Source organism: Panthera tigris, chromosome D1, assembly GCF_018350195.1.
Source record: "Panthera tigris isolate Pti1 chromosome D1, P.tigris_Pti1_mat1.1, whole genome shotgun sequence".
NCBI classification, from domain to species: Eukaryota; Metazoa; Chordata; class Mammalia; order Carnivora; family Felidae; genus Panthera; species Panthera tigris.
The window spans coordinates 96,565,807-96,584,835 of NC_056669.1; the positions used below are offsets into that span (position 1 = coordinate 96,565,807).

At 56.6% G+C, this 19,029-nt stretch overlaps 1 protein-coding gene and 1 long non-coding RNA gene across 2 annotated transcripts in view; one reads left to right on the forward strand and one right to left on the reverse strand.

The window, feature by feature from the left end:
• Nucleotides 1-3,825: 3,825 nt before the first annotated feature.
• On the reverse strand, nucleotides 3,826-4,881 carry LOC122231241. Its single transcript, XR_006208434.1, has 2 exons — nucleotides 4,673-4,881; nucleotides 3,826-4,571 (listed from the first exon to the last, which is right to left on the reverse strand). It is a non-coding gene; the product is annotated as an uncharacterized LOC122231241 (long non-coding RNA).
• A 558-nt stretch (nucleotides 4,882-5,439) lies between these two features.
• PRDM11 (PR/SET domain 11) overlaps nucleotides 5,440-19,029 on the forward strand; it is an 82,342-nt gene continuing 68,752 nt past the window's right edge. The window contains exon 1 of the mRNA XM_042958072.1: nucleotides 5,440-5,479. The gene's annotated coding sequence lies outside the window, so the exon portion shown is untranslated. The remainder of the gene's footprint in view (nucleotides 5,480-19,029) is intronic.

Consider the following 19,029-nt stretch of genomic DNA (forward strand, 5'->3'; position numbering starts at 1 on the left):
CCGGCAGACTCAGGGTCTGGTGGGAACCCACTTCCTGGCTCAAAGAGGGCTGTCTTCTTTCTGTCTCATCACAGGGCAGAAGGCCCAAGGGATCTCTCTGGAGCCTCGTGTGTAAGGGCGCTGATCCCATTCATGAGGGCCCCACCCTCAGGATCTAAGCTCCTCCCAAAGGCCCCAGCTCCTGATGTCATCACATTGGGGATCAGGTTTCAACATATGAATTCGGGAGGGGCGCACAGACATCTGGTCTACCGCACTGGAGAGGGAGTTTTGGTGTTTTCAGCTTCTCCGGTGGGTGCCGCGGGGGTCAGGCCCTGCCTCTCCCCAAGGTCAGAAGGTGGGAAGTTCCCCGGTCACCGGAAGGGAGGTCAGACGCTGGGCAGCCAGAAAAAAAAAGACAAGTGTGCACGTCACTCTCATCTCTAATGTGGGGATAATTAAACAAGATGGTTTCTGAACGTGCCGACCTACTCACCCGGCACTCGAGGTGATTGGTGAAACATGAATCAATTCCCCCCGTCTCCCAAGCTTGCAGCTTGCCAGTGATTTCTGCTACATTTCAAATAAGTCCAAACTGGGGGAAAGTGTGGCCCAGATCCCTGCACATCTGCCCCTCATCGCCTTCCCTTGCCCACCCCCCCCCCCCCACCGCCCCGGCAAAGGCCCACTCTGGGCACATTGACCTTCTGCCACCTCAGCCAGGTCCTGTTTCGGGGCCCCTGCACCGGCAACTCTTGGTGGGTCTGTTTCCTGCCGTGCCTCAACGGGAGGAACTAACGGGGGCTACTCCGAGGGGGTTAGGTAGGGGCTGGTGGTCTGTGCTTCCTGGGGAGCTGGCAGGAGAGAGGCAAGCTGTATGTCAGTTGAGCAAAAAATAGCAATGATGATCTGACCCAGGGCATTAGGCCTTAGCCACCATCGGCAGCTGGGCGAGGAATCCCTCGGTCTTAAGCCATCCCTCCTTCCTTCCAAGAGAGGGATCCCTCAGCTGTTGGGCAAGTGAACAAGACAAGACCAGAAGGGGACCGTGCCTGGCTTAACACAAGGCCCAGAGAATCCGGGTTCCTTCAGAAACTCTTCCAAATGTGGACTCATTTTAAATATTTATTTCTTGCAGTTAACAAGGGGGGACGCTCATCTTTAATAAAAGACAGATGAAACAAAGCTGAGTCCATAGGATTAGAAGTGAGAAAGAGGGAATGAGGAGGAAGCAACTGCCAAAGCTGTTGGGAACGGGGGCGGGATTTGGCTCTGAGCTTCCTGGCAGCCTATGCAAAAAGGGAAACCTGATCAGTTATGGAGCTCTTCTTATTAGCAAGGGACATGCTTGCCAGTTCCCTGGGTGCAATGCTATTGATTTTCTGTTCTTGTTTTTTCCAGGCACTAAATCTTGAATGAAATTTCTCACTTGAGGGTTTAGAAGGGATCATCAGTTGATGGCGTGAACAACATCCTTGTTTTATAGCAAATGTGGAAGTGAATGACTAGTGAGCCAGGAGGCATTTAGCTTGTATCATTGGATGTATATTTTGCTGTATCATTATTATTAGTGGGTAAGAAAGGCCTCAGATTAGCTTTTCTTTCCAGAGAGCTGAGCTTGCGTCACTTAGAGCCCTTATTGTCCTCACAGGGACCTGGAAGGGGCTCAGATCATTAGTACATTTTTTGCGGGGGGGAGGTCTTAAAGTCCCCGACCTCACATTACAAAATTCTAGTCTCCTCGTTTTGTGTGATATGCCCAAGAGAGAAACTTGGGAAATATTTTACCTTAGGTTGAAAAGCTGCATTATGGGGGCGCCTGGGTGGCTCAGTCGGTTAAGCGGCCGACTTCGGCTCAGGTCATGATCTCGCGGTCCGTGAGTTCGAGCCCCGCGTCGGGCTCTGTGCTGACAGCTCAGAGCCTGGAGCCTGTTTCAGATTCTGTGTCTCCCTCTCTCTGACCCTCCCCCGTTCATGCTCTGTCTTTCTCTGTCTCAAAAATAAATAAACGTTAAAAAAAAAAAAAGAAAGAAAAGCTGCATTATGGAGAAGGACAATGAACCAGAAGTGTCCAAGAGCGGAAGATATTGAGCAAGGGAGTCAGGCAGACCTGGGTTGGAATCTTGTGCCACCTCTAACTAGCTGTGTGGCCTCAGGCAAATTTCTTAACCTCTCTGAGCAGGGTTTCTTCTCTGTAAAAATGGTGATGATGATTTCTGCCTCGGATTGAGTCAAAATGGTAATGTGCCCAAAAGTGTGTGCAGCGTGTTGCGTTCATTTCCATCCCCTTTCCCCCCTCCCCTGCTAGTTTCAGGGAATTCAAGTGGAGCACCGCCCCCACCCCCCCACCCCCCACCTCCACTCACAGAGCTGAAGTGAGCTTATCTTCTGTGGCGATTACCTTCAGGCCCTCAAGTCACTTGCTGCCCACACTAACCCGGACCACCTGTGCCGGCCCCTGGTGGCCACGGGCTCCCTTTGGACATGGTTCCAGCCACTCTCCCAGCTTGGTTTCAGATTCCTCCCTGTGCCTTGGTCTTGATTATCGGCTATGCGGCCGCTTCCGAGGGCAGAACGTGAGACCCCCGCCCCGAACTCTTCACATCACGCAGGAGGACACTGGAGCCCGCACAGTCCCCCGCTCCAAGTCACACAGCGTGAGCTATGCCTCAGACCCGGGTCTCTGTCCCGTGGAGCATCTCTCTGCTCTCCGAGGGTGACAGCTGAGGTGCCAGCTCCCCAGCCCGCGGTGGGTGCCTGAGGACCCGGCCCCGCTCTGCAGGTGCAGCCCCCGGGCCCCCGGCGTTCCTCGCCAAGGGAAGCCGGACTGGGCCAAATGGGTGGGGAGATTCAAACAGAAAACCAGCACCGCAAGGAAAAATTCCCCCTTTGCCTCACTTACCAGCTCGTTCATTCTCTTAAAAGACCGCTCTTTTGCTCTTCGGAGGCTGTGACCACACTCTCTCTTTATCCGCTTCGCCCACCCGCTCTCTCCTCCAGGCAAAGCTGACCACACGTCAGACACCCTGGGCACTTCAACACCTCTAGATCTCTGCTCGAGCTGTTGGCCTTCCTGAAATGCCATCTTACCACTGCTGAAAATTCCAGCCTCCGCAAGGCCCCCCCTCTGACATCATTTCCTCGGTGTGCCTTGCTCCTTGAAGGCAGCGAATGTTCCTTCCTCAGTGCCCTTCCCCTGCCTGGCCGCTTGGCCCCCAGCATAAAGCTTAGGGAAGCTGGGCGTGCATTCATTACTGAATTATTTCGAGTTAGCTGTGAGTGCCTCCGTGGAGGCCAGATGGAGACGTCCTTGAAGGATCCCGTTTGACTAATCTTGATACTTCCCTGTACCCCACACTCTGCCTGGTGTGGACCAGATAGACACTCTGGGAACTTTTATCGTTGTATTGGATGCCATATAATTATGGCATTAGCTACTGTTACTGTGACCAGCCTGGCGATGGGCCCCTTTATTTTTTTTTTAACGTTTATTTATTTTTGAGACAGAGAGAGACAGAGCATGAACGGGAGAGGGCCAGAGAGAGAGGGAGACACAGAATCGGAAGCAGGCTCCAGGCTCTGAGCCATCAGCCCAGAGCCGACGCGGGGCTCGAACTCACGGACCGCGAGATCATGACCTGAGCTGAAGTCGGACGCTTAACCGACTGAGCCACCCAGGCGCCCCGCGGCGATGGGCCCCTTTAAATACAACTCTCATGGCCCCTCACGCAGAGCTGGCAGGACACGTGGGTTATTTAGTGTGCCTCACTTTGCAGATGAGGAAACTGAGGCTCAGAGAGGGAAAGTCACTTACTCAAGATCACACAGCTAGAAACAGACATTGGCTCTGAAGAAGCTGCGTTTTTGATGTCAAAAGGGAAAAGATGATGTGGTACATGAAGTTTTTTTGCCCTTCACACCCCCCCCCCCCCCGCAACATCCAGACTCCAAGAGCCATCAGCACGTCCTGGGACCTGACCATGGACGCCCATCTTCCGGCCAGGCTCCCCGCCAGCAGCGAGGTCGACAAGGAACTTCATTCCCTTGGGAGGACGAATCCCTAGGGTAGTACCCACCAGAGGCTGCCTGTTCCAGCTCTTGCCGGCTCAGATGGACTTTTGGCGGGGGGGGGGGGAGGGATGGGGCGCCCCTCAGTGGGCAGCGCCCCACCTAGGCACCTTGGTGGGATCGAATCCCTCCAGGCAACTTCTGAGTGAGGGTTATGGCTCGCGTTTAGAGCCAGCGCAGCACAGCCTCCCCTGGCAGGAGACCTTGCAGTTCAGCCTCAAGCCTCGCAGACAATGCCAAGAGAAAGGGGTTATTTTGGGAATGGTTGCCCTGGTTACGCCATCCCGCGGTGTCCTCTGCCCCATCACAACCCCTCCGGGTCTTCTGGGCGCTGAAGGAAGCCTTTGAGACTTTTACACACTTTGTCTTTACGAAAATTCCGCCCCAACTTTTCTTGGCTACTTTGTGACATTGAATCCCATTCACAGACGGAGAAACTGAGGAACCGAGCAAGTGAGCGAGGCGTAAACGTCCTTTCCAGGTCGGCCAGGGACCAGCCTGTCCGATTCTCTGAATCTCGAACCCTGTGACAAATTTCGATTTGAACAACATGTGCGATTCCCGACCTAAAACCGCAGCCCACCATAAACAGTTAACATTTCAAGCGAACCCCCAAATCCCTTACCCTCAGCTTGTAGCTGGTCTCCTGTGTTTTACGACTTTAGTTTGTATCTCCAAACTGCTGGGCATTCAAAGGGTTAAAAGGGACCAGGAGGGGGCCTGCTGCGCGCGGCTGGCGGGGCCTCGAATGGGTTAAAAATATAAACGCATTAATTCCCCCTGACTATTTGGATCAAAACGGGCAGCCAAGGGGCCAGGAGAGCTAGGGAGCACACCCCCCCCCCCCCGCCACTGAATGCCTTTTTAAAATTCTAGAACTTTTAATTCCGACCAAAAAAAAAAAAAAAGTGTCCCAGTTCGAAAGTTCTCTTCACCTTTTCTTTTTCATTTCATTTCTTTTTTTTTTTTTTTTTTTCTCGATTTCTCCGCGGGCTGGGTTATAAAACTCGCCCTCTCCTTTTGGGTTCGAGGAGCTGGGTTCCCCCCTCCGAGCAGCGCGCGGGGCGGGGGCCGAAGGGGCCCCGGGAGTTTTCTCCGGGGCCGGGTTGGGACGCGGCTGGTGAGTCCCGGCTCCGGCCCCTGAATTGGGGGGTCCGCGTCTGCCCCAAACGCCGCTTTCTTCCGTTTTCCATGTCATTTCCTGTACTAATAAGATGGTGGTCAAAGCAGGGGAGGAGAGCAGCAGCGAGTCGCCGCCGCCGCCGCGCCGAGGCTGGCGCTGAAACTTTGCCTCGCCGGGGACCAGCGCGCCCGCAGCGCGGCCGCTCCCGCCGCGGGGGCCGCCAGCCGGGGCCGCGCCGCCTCCGCCGAGCCGCCCGCCGGGCCGCCCGCGCCGCCCGGGCCCCGCGGCTGCCGCAGCATTCCCGGGAAGGTGAGTCAGCCCCGGTAGCCAATGTGGCCATTGAAAATGGCTTCGGAAAGCGCTCGGCAGTTTGCCAGCGAGCGCGGGGGCCGCCGGTGCAGGGGCTGCGAGCGGCTGCGGGGGGCGCGGGCGGCCGGGGGCCCGCGCGGGAGGAGCGGGGGGCCCGGGCGGCGCGGGCGCGGGCCGGAGGGGGGGGCGGCTCGTCCCGGCCCCGAGGTGGGTTAACCCTCGGCAGGTAGCTGCCGCCGCCGCCGCCGCCGCCGCCGCCGCTGCTGCTGCGGGATTCGGGGGCCGCCCCTCCGCCTCCTTCCTCCCCGCTCGCTCCTCGCTCGCTCGCCTTGTTACAATGTAGCCTTTTCTCTGCGCCGACGTTCCGCCCGCTGACGGACGTGGCCGCCGACCAATGGGAGCGGCCGCCCGGGCCGAGCGTTCGGAATGAGAACGCAGTGACACGGGCGGGGCGGGGCGCGGAATGCTGGAGGGCTCGGTGCGGCCGCTGGCCTAGTTCTCGGGGGCACTTGCGGCTCGGCGCCTGGGGCAGATGTTGGGGGGCTCGGGCCCGTCGGGAGGCGGTGGGGCCTCTTCCCAAGCAGCCCGCGACTTCCCGCTAAATGTGGCCGAGCCGGAGGCCGTTTCTTTAATACGTTTGAAATCTTGGTTGCGGTGTAGACTCTTCGGGAAATCTCTCTGGAGTGTAGCCTCCTCCATCCCCCCACTCGCAGTCCCCAAGGTGCTCGCACACGCGGAAACTGCAGAAACTTAGCGGGCCCATGACCTTTCTCCGGTCAAGGCCAGCACGCCCTAGGCAAGTCGCTGCAAGGAGAATGCACATTTCTTGAACGCTGGGCGATGCCGGTTGAAAAGTTGCTTCTGTCTCCAACTGGGTTGGGCAATAGAGGCTTGACCCCCGGGATGGGCCGGGACTTAGGAGAGAAAAATGTTAAATCTCTCTTCTTAGACGTTTGCTTCATGTGGAGAAAGGCCGTGGTATATAATTTAGGGTGGCTGAAAGGAAGCACGCCCAGCCCTTTGTGCGCGGGGACAGGAGGCAATAATGAGAGATTGCTCTTGATGGCTGGAAACCCTATAAACTTAGGGGTTTTTGTCTGGGCTGGGGCAAACGAATTTTCCGTGGAGCTTGATGCCTGTGGCACTCAAGCTTCCTTTGTCCACAGTACCCCTTGAGAGGCATTGGGAGTGTGGGGTGCGTGGCCAGGAAGCTGGCCAAGCGGGGGCATGGTCTTCACCCACCAGCTCTCCGGGAGGTGCACGCAGGGTGCTGTGTGGGCACAAGTCTGAACACCTTCTGGGAAGAGCCCGAGGTGGCTGCTTGAGTTTAATGAAAAGGGGTTTCTCTGTTGGAGTCCTTCCCCCTCCGCCGCATAACTCGCGTGACTTTGGATTTGGCACAGTTACCTTTGGCCTCTCTGAACCCTGCTTGTCCATCCCTAAAATGGGGCCAACAGAGCCTGTCTGGCAAGGCAGTTGTGAGATTAAAGCCGATAGAGATAAGATGCCTCGTCTACGCCCCGCTCCTGATTTCAGAAGCGTTGTTCTCTCTCGGGGATTACTGCTAAACGAACGTGCTATCCCGGGGAATATCAGCATGACCTGGCAGGCCCCACCCAGAACCACGAAGTTCCAAACTGACAGAGCCTCCAAGGAGCCGCTGGGGCAGGGTCTCGTTCTCTTCTCTAATGACATTCTCAAGGATGAGGGGCTCCCCTCTCTTGTCCCAGGAGCCCTTGATCCACCATCACAACCATCCCTTATATACTCTACCGGCACGAGTTACGGTTCTGTCTTCTAAGTCCCTTATATTGATGCGTTTCATGAATTTATTCTCCTTGGGGTCAAGTAAGACTTCTATCACCTGAATCTTTCCTCGCCCGGATGGGGATGGGGAGGCAAGGTTTTTGCGGTTCTAGGTCACTGGCGAGTATGAAGGAAGTAAAGACCCCTGGACTACGAGTCAGGAGTCGTACTTGTTTATTCAGCTGCCTCCTTGGCCTGTCTTCTTGGCTATGTCACAGTCATGACCAACACATGGTATCCAAGGCTGTCCCTTAATCTGCTCCCTAAGCCTCCCCGAGGGCTCTGATCTTGGCCAAAGCTGCCACCTTCTTGCCAGTCCTTAAGGCAGAAACGCTGGTGTCTCCGTTCCCTCATCCCAGTCCACATCCTTCCCCAGGTCTAGAGAACTTGAGCCTGTAGAGTGTATCTATCCACCTCTCTCCATCTCTCCTCCTCTCCAGCATCCTAGTCTCTCCCCAGGACAACGTTCAGAGCCTCCTAAGTGTCCACCTGCAACCTTCCTCCCATGCCAAACTCCACGGTGCAGTCAGTCAGATCTGTTCCAAAAAAGATCGCATCAGGCTTCCCATTTCTCGCTTAACACAGTGAAAAGCCTTGTCGGTGCTTCTGGGGTAAAGAACCAAATTGTCACCACGGCCTGAAAGCCCTGGAGTGATCTGGCCTCTGCCCTCTCCTTGGCCCCATCTCCTACCCTCTCCTGGATCTCGCCGCGCTCCGTGTGTTGTTTTCTCCTGCGCGTGCTTGGCCCTCCTCCGGAATCCAAACGGTTGAGATCCGACGAATGAGTTAAGGCTGGCAAAGGGCAAGATGGAGAGGGAGGGTGTCTGGTGGTCTTCATTACAGTCCCCTACAGCTCCCAGTTCACCCGGGCACACGGTAGGATGGAGTCTAGGCCCCCTCGTGTTTGGGTGGGGCCGTGTGGCTGGCCAGTGAGTGGTGAACTAAAGTGACACAGGTCGCATTGGGCCAAAGCATTGAGTGGCTGGCACAAGCCCGTCCAGAGTGCCCTTTTCCTGTGGCAACTAGCAGTAGGTGGGATGGTGGCTGCTTTTGCTTTTGCTTGTGTCACTAGGTGGGATGGAGCCCCAAGACCTTTGTTGTCTTAAACCACTGAGATTTGGGGGGGGGGTGTTTGTTCCTACAGCATAACCTGGCCTGACCTGACCGATACAGGGACTAGAGGAGCACTCCAGGCAGAGATGGGTAGACACACGCAGACTCAGGGAGGCTCATCCTTAGCAGCCGGGGCGACCCTGTTGACAAACAAATCTGAGGCCATCAATCCCTGCCTGAAAAACCCTTCGGGGACTCCCACTGCTGTTAGGAGAAAGATAGAAATCCTTTAGCTGCCCTCCAGACCCTATGGGGACACCATTTTGCATCCCTCCATTTGCTGTGTTCCACCTGACGTGACACTTGCCTCATGTTGTCCCCTCTGCCCTGTCCCCTCCGTCCCCTCATATTGTGCATTGCACTCCCCCTGCTTAGGCTTCCTCATCCTTCAGCTTCCGCATCACCTCTTCAGGGAAGCCCTCCCTGATTAGGTCGAATGCCCCATTACAAGCTCTCATGGCCCCATGTACCTCCCCTTTGCTGCATTGCCGGGTAGCAATTTTTACATTTGTGGGTGTGGTTATTGATTGTGGTCTCCCCCTTTTGTCAGACCACCGGGAGCTCTGTGGGGGGCGGTGCCTGGGTTGGCTTGTGTGTCTGTGCGTGTGTGTGTGTGTGTGTGCACTCGCCTCTGTATTTCCAGTGTCTGCCCGCAAGAGCTGCTCGATAGATACCTTCTGAAGGATCCCCGAGCACTGATGGCAGGCTCACTATATGCTGGAGGTGAAGGACAGGATGAGTGAACGCTGCCTCCCGGGCGTAAGGGCAGGTGGGTGCAGCCGGAAAGAGGTGTCAGCCATGACCGGCCTGTAGAATACAGAAACTAAGCTCCCCGTTCTTACAGGAATCCATGCCGCAGAAGGGCTGTGTTTCTGGGATGTTTGAGAGGCGATTCCAGGAGGGCAAGAGGGTGAGATGTTTGCAAACCCTTGCTGATCTGCTGAGTGAGAGAGTATATGATTCAGTGAAGGGGCCACAGAGTAGGAGAACCAGGGATGATGGAGATAATGACGAAGGCAGCAAATGTTTTTTGAGGGCTCATGGCGTGCCAGGTATGGTCCTAAGCACGTCGCCATGCGGAAAACAACTCCACAGGGTGCGTGCTGTTATTTCCATTTCACAGATGGGTAAATTGAGGCCCCAGAAGGTGAAGTAAAGGATCCAGGGTTACACGGTAGCATGGCCTGGATTGGGACCCTGGCATTCTGATGCCGCCTCCCTAGGGATGCCCTCTTAGAATGAAGGCAGAGAACCCCAGACCCCCCCCAAGGAGAAGCCCCTTTAGAAACGTCACACAGGGTTAGAAAACCCTTATTGGGGGGTAAGTTTCCAGGAGGAAACACCCACCTAATATTGGGGTTTGTGCAAGCGGGTTTCTGGCTCAGAGCCGCTTGGTGGCCTTGGTACCCAAGGCTGGTCTAGAACCATCTGGTGCATCTCCACCCCAGCTGGGGCCTAAGAGTCTTTGGAGGCCCCAGAGCCCCATGTTCTCAGAGTGGGGCCTGCAGCTGGCCCAGGGGCTGCGCCGGAAAAATAAGCCGTGCAGAAAGAAAAAAAACAATGAAGAAAAAAGAAAAATGTGCTGTTATTTTTAAAAAGCCTGTTTCCTATTGCAGATTTGTATCTGCGCTGGAAAGTCCAATGTTCACACAGTGCAGCCACCCTCGTGCTGATGTCTCTGGCTGAGGCTCTGGAAGAGGGGAGGCCCGGGGCATCCCTCAGTCCTTCCTTCATTCATCAGGCGGTCAGGACACTTGTGCCGTCCCTGTGCCAGGCACCGTGCTGGGCTGGGGGGTGAGGTGTGGGAGCCCAGTCTTGTCCCCTGCAGACCTCACAGACCAGTGCGAGAGGTGAGCGATTCACCAAGCAGTTGCAGGTTCTAGCAGAAGGGTGCGAGGCACGGACTCTAAGTCAAGGAAAGCTTCCCTGAGGAGGAGGCAGGCTTTGAGCTGCGTTTTGAAGGACGAGGAGGATTTGGGCAGCAAAGAGGCATTCTAGTATGGGGTGTGGCTTCTGCAAAGGCATGGGCCCACAGAAGGGCTCCGGTAGTTCGCTTGGCTGGAAACTATGTATAAGGGAGGAGGTGGAGAGAGATGAGGCTGGAAAGGGAATAATAGTAATAATAATATGAGTAACACACCAGCCCCGATCCTGCCTCAGGGCCTTTGCATTGGTTGTTCCTGCTCCCTAGAGCACTCCTATCTGTTATCTCCAGGGCCAGCCCCTTCACCTCCGGCAGGATTTGCTCAGATAGCACGTTCTCATGGGCACCTTCCTGTCTTAAATTCCGTACCCCCTGGTCCCTCCACGTCCCGGCCTTTCTTCTTAGTGTGGAGCATATGGAACGAGCCCTGTGTGGGCCTTACTTATCTTGGTTTTGGCCATCTTTTAACTCTAATGCCAGTTCCCAGAGAGCTGGGATTCTGGTCAGCTTTGCTCTTTGCTGTATGAACAGTGCATAGCACGTAGTAGGGCCTCAGATGTCTGTAAAATGAGGGAATGAGTTGAGCACTTACTCTGTGCAAAGTGCTTTACGTGCATTTTCTCACGTAATCTTCCCAGCAGCACCCTGATATTGGTACGATTATCTTCCCATTCTTTAGGGGAAATGGAAAACCCAGGCTCCGAGAGGTGGAGTAGCTTGCCCAAGGCCTCCTGGTGGGGATTCCCATCGAGGCCATCAGGCTCCCGAGCCCTCCCGCCCTAACCCCCCGATGCTTTGCCCCAGCCAGGCTGTAAAAGGTCGACGCTGCTGAGCTGAGGCGTTTACCTTCTGTCTGTGGGGCCCCAGGGAGGAGGCAGCCGACCCGGAGATCAGATCCAGGTCCCAGATTGCTGCAGCAGGTTGGGTGTGAGGTTGGAGGCGGGGAGGCCAATTAGGAGGCTGTGGCAGTCATCGAGGCAAGCGGGGATAAGGACGAGAGCCTGGGGGTGGCTATCCCAAGGTGGAAGGTGGGCTGGCGGGGACTTGACCCTCCACACTGGGGCTCGGAGTGGGTGGGTTGGGGCACAGTTCTGTTTCTGGGTAGCTAGGACACCCCTAGTTAGGACCCGGCAAGTTGGGCTGGCCTCCTGGCAGGGAGGGGGGCACCAAGAGGGAGCCAGGGGAGCTGGTCGGGGGCACAGTGCTGGGCCACGGGAAGGGACATGAGCCTCGGGTTCAGTCCTGCTTCTGCCCCAGGGAGACCTGGGTGAGGGGCTGCTGCTGTTGTTGTTGTGTTTCCTCATCAGCAAAGTGGGATGATGATAGTGCCGGGCTCAGGGAGGCTCTAGAAAAAGAAGCACGGGGCACCTGTGCGTGGCATAAGGCCAGCTTGGGGTCGCCACCTCGGGTGTGAGGTCATGACCGCAGGGAGGCATGCCTGGGGTGCAGAAATAATCGTGTGCCCCTTGCTGGGGACAGCAGGGCCTGGGTATGAGAGGCTAAGCGTGGCATGGGGGCCTCCTGCTTAAAATTGACCTGACTGCATTTTCAGACACCCATCCCACCCCATCCCGCCCACGGGCTTGTGTTCAAGGCCTGCCATGTCTTGGCCTCAGTTTCCCTTTCTGTTAATGGAGACATTAGTGGGGCGCCTGGGTGGCTCTGTCGGTTGAGCGTCCAACTTCGGCTCAGGTCGTGATCTCACAGTTCATGAGTTCGAGCCCCCCGTCGGGCTCTGGGCTGACGGCTCGGAGCCTGGAGCCTGCTTCGGATTCTGTGTCTCCCTCTCCCCCTCTCCCGCTCATGCTCTGTCTCTCTCTGTCTCAAAAAGAAATAAACTTAAAAAAAAAAAAATTAAATGGAGACATTGGTATCAGTCCCGTGCTACGTTCTCTGGAAGAAAACTTTTTCCTCCGTTTTCTCATGACCAAATTTAAGAGGAACACATATGATGCCCCACGAGGTTGCTTCTACATCCATTTATGGATGGGGGAAGCTCAGTCAAGTTCAGGGGGGTTAAGTGACTCGCTCCAGGTCACACAGCTATAATCTAATCTTTCCAATTACCTCAGGAAACCCACATTTATAAAGGAAGCCTCAGGGGTCACCTGCCTGTGTTACATAATAATTCCCTGCAGGTCTCCTGGGTGCTTTAAATGTGGGGTTTATTTATAAGCTCTTGGTTTACACAGCTGGTTTCAGGACCCTCTCCCCACCTGGGAACCTCATGAGTGAGAACTCGCAGGCATATCTGGACAGGCCAAGAACCTCCACGAAGAAATGACGCTGGGCGAGGGGAGAAGGGAGGAGGACAGGAGGGCTGCTGGCTGTCCTGCTCCCCGGTATCGGCCTCAGATCCCGGCTGGGTGCCGAGGGGTAGGGACCCTGTGTGCAAAGGCACACCTGGGCCTCTGGAGCCTTCAGTGGCTTCTAGGGCTTTCTCCTCCACCCTTCTCTCTGACCTACCCAACCCGACCCATAAGGCCAGCGGGGACGCTTCCCAGCTCCGCCTTCTTCCAGATCCCTTGTGAATACCCCAGCTCTCGTGACCCCCATTTGGGAGCTGAGAAAATAGAGCCTCGTAGCGGGAGAGCGGTATGCTGGGGCTCACACTGTTTAGGGTGCGACCAAGCTCAACCCCAAATCCTGCCATCATCAGAGCAGGGTGGGCCTTTGGCCCAGTCTCTGCGCCCTGCTCTCCCGAAGGAGAGGCTGTCGGGTCCTGCTTGACTACCTGCTGTGGCAGCGGCTCACCCCTTCCTGAGGGGACACGGAGGGGGGGGGGGGCCAGCGGCCCCTGGGAATGTGCGTCCGCGAAGGAGCTGGGGTGGGGAGGGCCAACGGGGCTTCTCCTGGGCTAATGGCGGGGTTGGGGGCCCGAGTGGGACCAGGAGAGGAGACGAGCAGCTTGACCTGGGCACTGAGCTGGGCTGCTATGGACGTCACCAAGCAAGTAAATATGGAACCACCCCCACAGTGTCAGCTTTCCCAGAGTGGCTTCTCCCACTATCTGTCACTTTCCCCAAGGGAAAGGGGTGAAGACTGGGAAGGGATCCTGCTGTCCGATGCTCGGGGGATAGAGATGGACGGCCTGGGAGGCTCTGGGGCGGCTGAGGGCCATGGGGAGTGGCCCACTGGACCCTCCCCCCGAGCAGGGAGTGAGCCTCTCGTGAGGGCAGCTGACTGGGACCCGGCCCAGGTGGACTCAGCATTGTCATGGCCCAAGGTACGGGGAAGTTGGGCTCTGGTGGGCGGAGGTAGGGGGAGATGGGAGGAGGCAGGGGGAGGTGGGGGGAGGCATTTGCAAGCTGGGGCCCCGTCCCTGATCTCTCCGCAGCCGGGCCATTCATTGCCCAACCCAACAGGGCAGCATTTTCCCAGGGTGGTGCAAGGCACCTCTCCAGACAGCTGCACCCTAGAGAAAAGGCCAGAGCAGCCAGAGTGGCTCGTGTTTAGAGAGGAGGTGAAGAGGCCAGAGGCTCAAGGTGTCCCAGGGACGGGAGGGGGAGCAGGGTTCTTAGACTGTGGGAGGGGAGGCCAGAGGGGTGAAATCTTCAAAGGAAATCCGCCAACTTAGCATCCAGGGGAAGAATTTACCCCCCAGAAAGGGCCTGGGGTCTTGGGTGGAGGAAACGCAGAAAGGGAGGAGCCAGGGCCAAGTTTCAGGCTGGGTGATCCCGGGGCCTCTGTAAACACCAGCAATAGCCAAACTTGAACGAAGCCTGTTAAGTGTGGCCGGGCCCTTCCTGAAGCAGTGTCCCGCCTGATCATGCCGGTGTTATTAGCCGCCACTAACAGAGAAGAAAGTGAGGCCCCGAGACGTGAAGCGACTTACCCAAGGCCCCACAGCTGTGAGAGGCAGAGCTAGGACTTGAACCCAGGTCTGTCTGATTCCGGAGGCTGAGCTCTTCTCTACTGCGTGGGGCTGCGTCGCTGTTACTCCACGGGAACTGCTCTTGGCGGCTGTGCTGGGAAGGAGGGCCGGCTGGAAAACTTGCCGGGCCCAAGCACCTGCCCCTGTGATGCTGGGTCGTCCTGAGAAAGTACAGCGTCGGCCAGGCCGCTCATCCTCTCTGTGCCTCTGTGTGCTCGTCTGAGAAATGGGGCCGCATAGCACGGGTGCTGCCCATGTTACAGGGTTGTTGGGCCCTTCTCAGCCAATATTTGGGACAGCAGATCGGGGAGTGCCCCTTGGGCTCTGGAGGACCAAACATAAACACATGATTCGATGGGCCCCGAACCCAAAGAGAGGGTGGTCTGCTAGACCTCTCCCCATCTCTGAGCTGTGTGTTACTGGTGTGCAGCGAGGTAGGTACAACATTGAGAGTAAGTGATGAAAAACTCCTACTGCAACTTGACATTGCTGTGTCATTCTTTATTGTAACTTACAAAAGCATCAGTTGGCAACAGATTGGAAAACTTTAAAAAAAAAAAAAAATCTCTTTCACAAATAGCGTGAGGAGCTCTGGCCCAGATCGTCACTGTGATTGAAGGTGGGAAATGCCCTACTTGCTCAGGGATGTGGCGGGGAGGGGAGGGGTGGGAGAGGGAGAGCCCGTTAGGCTTCCTGGAAGAAGCGACATAGAGCTGGACCTCGAAGGGAGAGTAGAAGTTTGCCAGGTGGAGGAAGAAGGCAGGAAAGTTCGGGCCCTGGGAACAGTATGTGCAAAGGCAGATGACCTGAGGGCCGGGTGGTTCAGGGACGTGGTCTTGGGTGTTTGCGAAAAGGTAGAGGAAATAGTTCTGGGAGCCCGACCGGGAGGGCCTTGAATGCCAGGCTGAGTCAGGACTTGAAGACTATTCTGGAGGCGGAGGTCCTGAGGTGGGAGATAAAGTCACAGCTTAGGAGGTGCTTTAAACGACCAGAGGGGCCATCCAAGTGGTGTTTCCTTTTGGTCTTCAGCCTCCAGGAAGGCAGTTTCTTGGTGCCCAGTGGGGTAAGTTGTTGGTGAGCTGGCCTATCCTTGTCCCAGTTGAGGCAGCCAGCCCCATGATTCTGCTGGTGCCTGGTGGCCCCTGGGTCCCTTGCCTGGCTGGAGCAGCAGGCCTTCCCAGGCTGTTCTGGTCAGTGGGTTGGCACCTGTCGTGGTTGGCTGGCCATGGTGGAGCCTTCGTGTCCCCACTGCCTGATGCTACCCGTGCTATGAACTGTCAAAGGGGGTGTCCCGGCCGCCCCCGAGGAGTCCAGAGCCATGCCAGGGAATGTGGGCAGGAGGAGGGAAGGCCGAGGTCTGAGGCTGAGGTGGGGGGTTGACCAGGCACTGGGCGCGATGGCGTGGGGTCCGAACAGGAGGTGAACAGTGGACAGCCGCCTGAAGTGGCTTCCCGCACCCACCCTCTGCTGGGTCAGGGCTGAGGCCTGCGGGTGTGGCTTGAGGAGCGAACTCTTGGTTGAGGCGATGACGGACGGTGGGTGTCCCATCCGGGGCTAGCCAGGTGAGTGTCGCTGTGGTGGTCTCAGCCTGGGGAGGAGAGGAGCCAGCCCGCCCTGTCTGGGGGCTGCTGGGAACAGCCCGTGGTGTGCCCGGGCCTGCGTGTGGCCACAGGTCCAGGGAGAAGGCTGGCCTGCGGGGAGGAGAGAGCGCTGTGGGAGGCGCCTCTCCTGCCCGCCCCACCTACACCCTCTTCTGGGGCCCCCCGTTCAGAGAGGCCCAGCCTCCTGCTCCCTCCCTGCAGCTCCCTGTAGGCTGGGCCCCCAAGCCAGCGGCAGGCAGGACTGTCTGGCTGCCATTTAGCGGGGAGTCCAGCTGCCCCGGATCCTGCGGGATGGGGCCGGGGAAGGGGGGGGGGTGCAGGGATTTGCAGCGTGTCTAGGTGCTGGCTGCAGGACCAGGAGTCCCTGAGGGGCTCTGGTTTTGACAGTGGCCTTGGTTGTATCTGGAGGCTTCAGGCCTGAGTCCTTGGACCTCTGTGGCTCTCTCTGCCTTGGGCTGGTCCCACAGTGGACTCAATACTTGCCACAGCCCTAGGGTCTCCCTGGGGTGGCAGAGGTTGGCTCTGGGGCAGCCCTCCCTCAGGCTTCATGCTGCTGCCAGCCTTGCCCAGAGCTGGCGCTTTTCACTGTGAGCACCAGGTGGGACCTCCTTGCTTCTCTCAGTGGCCCCTCTCCCGGATCAGATCCTCCAAGGCGATGCCCCGGGCCCAAGGGCGAGTCCGGCCCTTTGGCCCACTGCAGCCGGTCATGGCTGCTCTGTGACTGAGCTTTGCTCTTCCTCCTTTGGTTTCCTTTTGCGGATCTGTCACCTGCCTCTGCCCCAGTTCCCTGGCTACCGGTGAGGCAAGGACTCACTGGCCTGGCTCCTGGAGTCCCCTCCCCCAGTTTCAGGTAGAAACCGCACTCTTCCTTGGCACCTGCCAGTGGCTCCCTGCCCTCTCTGAGCACCCTGGCCCTTGGCCCAGGACAGTGGCCAAGAAAGGCTCCTCTGCTCTTTCAGACTTACTCCTGTCTCCTCGCGCGTCCTTGTCTCTGTCCGCCTGGAGAATCCTTCTGTGTGTTCCTTCCTGGTCCCTGCCTGGGGCCACAAACGGGCCCCTTTCTGGCTGCCTCTGGGCTCCAGATTTGCAGCAAGTCTAGCTGCTTTTGGAGCTCCGTCGTGGCCACCTCCGTTCCTCAGTGCCCTGTATCCGTGGCCTGGATGGGGCCCTACGTTTTGTGGGAGTCCACAAAGAGACTATGTGGACGATGTCTCATTTCAGCTACGCAGCCGGCTTGGGAGTTAGCCACCCTCCGCCCATTGTGCAGGGGAGAGGGTTGAGGTGCCATGGGGCTCAGTGACTTTGTCAGGGTCTCTTAGGAGAGGTCAAGGGCAGGTGCTGGGACTCAGACCCATGTCTCTTGGCTCTTGTCTCGATCTCATTGCTGTCTTGCCAGGTGAGGTAAGAGCTTCACTGACCTTTGCTTTTTATATTGTCAGGGGTCAGAGGCTGGCTGGGGCTGGGGCTCAGCCTGTTGTGGATTAGGGCTCACCATGCGGCCGCGGCCATGGCCATGGCTTGGGCTCGGTGTCACAGGGGCGGTCAGCTTTATGAGCATCTCTTCTCCTCCTTCTGTCCTGAATTCTTGTCCCCAGCGTGAGGTCCTCCCAGAGACACAGCCCCTACGCTGGGGGTCTGAGGCTAACACCGGGCATGCTGGCCAGTGGCTGGGGGCTGCTGGGACTGAGAGCCTAGAGCTAGGAGTCCCTTGGGGGGAAGAGGGGTGGAGAGACTGGCCTGTGCGTCTCTGCCCAAGTCACAGTGAGGGTCCACGACCTCTCCCTCCTCTAGCGTCCGATGCTCTGTGCTTCCTTAAAGCCACTCTTGGTGCAGGAAGAATAAGGGCTTTGCTCCTGCTGCCCTGATAAGGCTCTGAGGTTCTGAAGGGCCAGCTAACCCACCTACCCTTGTTTCCTTCACGTTTTTTCGAATCCCTCCACCCCAGTGTGGATGCTTTCATACTTCCAGGGACAGGGAGTTCACTGGTTCCCCAGGCAGCCCACCGTATCTTTTCTTATATTGTTTTACTAAGTTTTAATCGTGTATGGAATATACAAATGTACCTTTTCGTTGCAAAAACGTCAAATATTATTTAAACAGCTAAGTATTCTCTTCCTGGATAACCACAACATTCCAGCCTCCTCCTCAGGGTTAATCATCACTGTTATTACTTTGGCATATAGCCTTCTGGATATTTTTCTATGCATCGACACACAGAATCTGTAGGAATATGTGCCATTGTAGTGGGCACGTGTGTGTGTGTGTGTGTGTGTGTGTGTGTGTGTGTGTGTTCAAACAAATGGTTACGGATCATTCGGTCAGTGCTTTTCTCACTTAACATTGGATCTAGGAAATCTAGTCATGGTTTTGCATAGTAAACTACTGTAATTGTTTTTTCCTCCCTCCCTCCCTCCCTTCCTTCCTACCTTCCTTCCTTCCTTCCTTCCTTCCTTCCTTCCTTCCTTCCTTCCTTCCTTCCTTCCTTCCTTCCTCTCTTCCTTCTCTCTTCCTACATTCTCTTAATGAAAGGCATTTAGGTTAATTCTGATTTTATTCTTCTGCCTTCCTGGGCTTACCTAGAGTAGCTATACTGCTGGGCACGGGAGCCTGTTGCATTTAAAAAAAAATTTTTTTTAACGTTTTATTTATTTTTGAGACAGGGAGAGACAGAGCATGAACAGGGGAGGGGCAGAGAGAGGGAGACACAGAATCGGAAGCAGGCTTCAGGCTCCGAGCCGTCAGCACAGAGCCCGACGCGGGGCTCAAACTCACGGACGCGAGATCGTGACCTGAGCCGAAGTCGGCTGCTTAACCGACTGAGCCACCCAGGCACCCCCTAACGTTTATTTATTTTTGAGACAGAGAGTGACAGAGCATGAACGGGGGAGGGGCAGAGAGAGGGAGACACAGAATCGGAAACAGGCTCCAGGCTCTGAGCCGTCAGCACAGAGCCCGGCGCGGGGCTCGAACTCACGGACGCGAGATCATGACCTGAGCCAAAGTCGGACGCTCGACCAACCGAGCCACTCAGGCGCCCCCCGCCTGTTGCATTTTTTAAATGCTTATTGCACAATATTTAAAGTCCGTCCACTGAGACTTTGCACAGAACCAAATGTCACCCTGTAGTTCCCAAACTATTCCCGTGTCTCTTCTTTAGAGCCGGGGAAAGGGCTGCTCTCCTGTCCCCTGCCAAGTCCCCAGAGAGCTGCCGATGGTAGCCACGGGCCCTGGA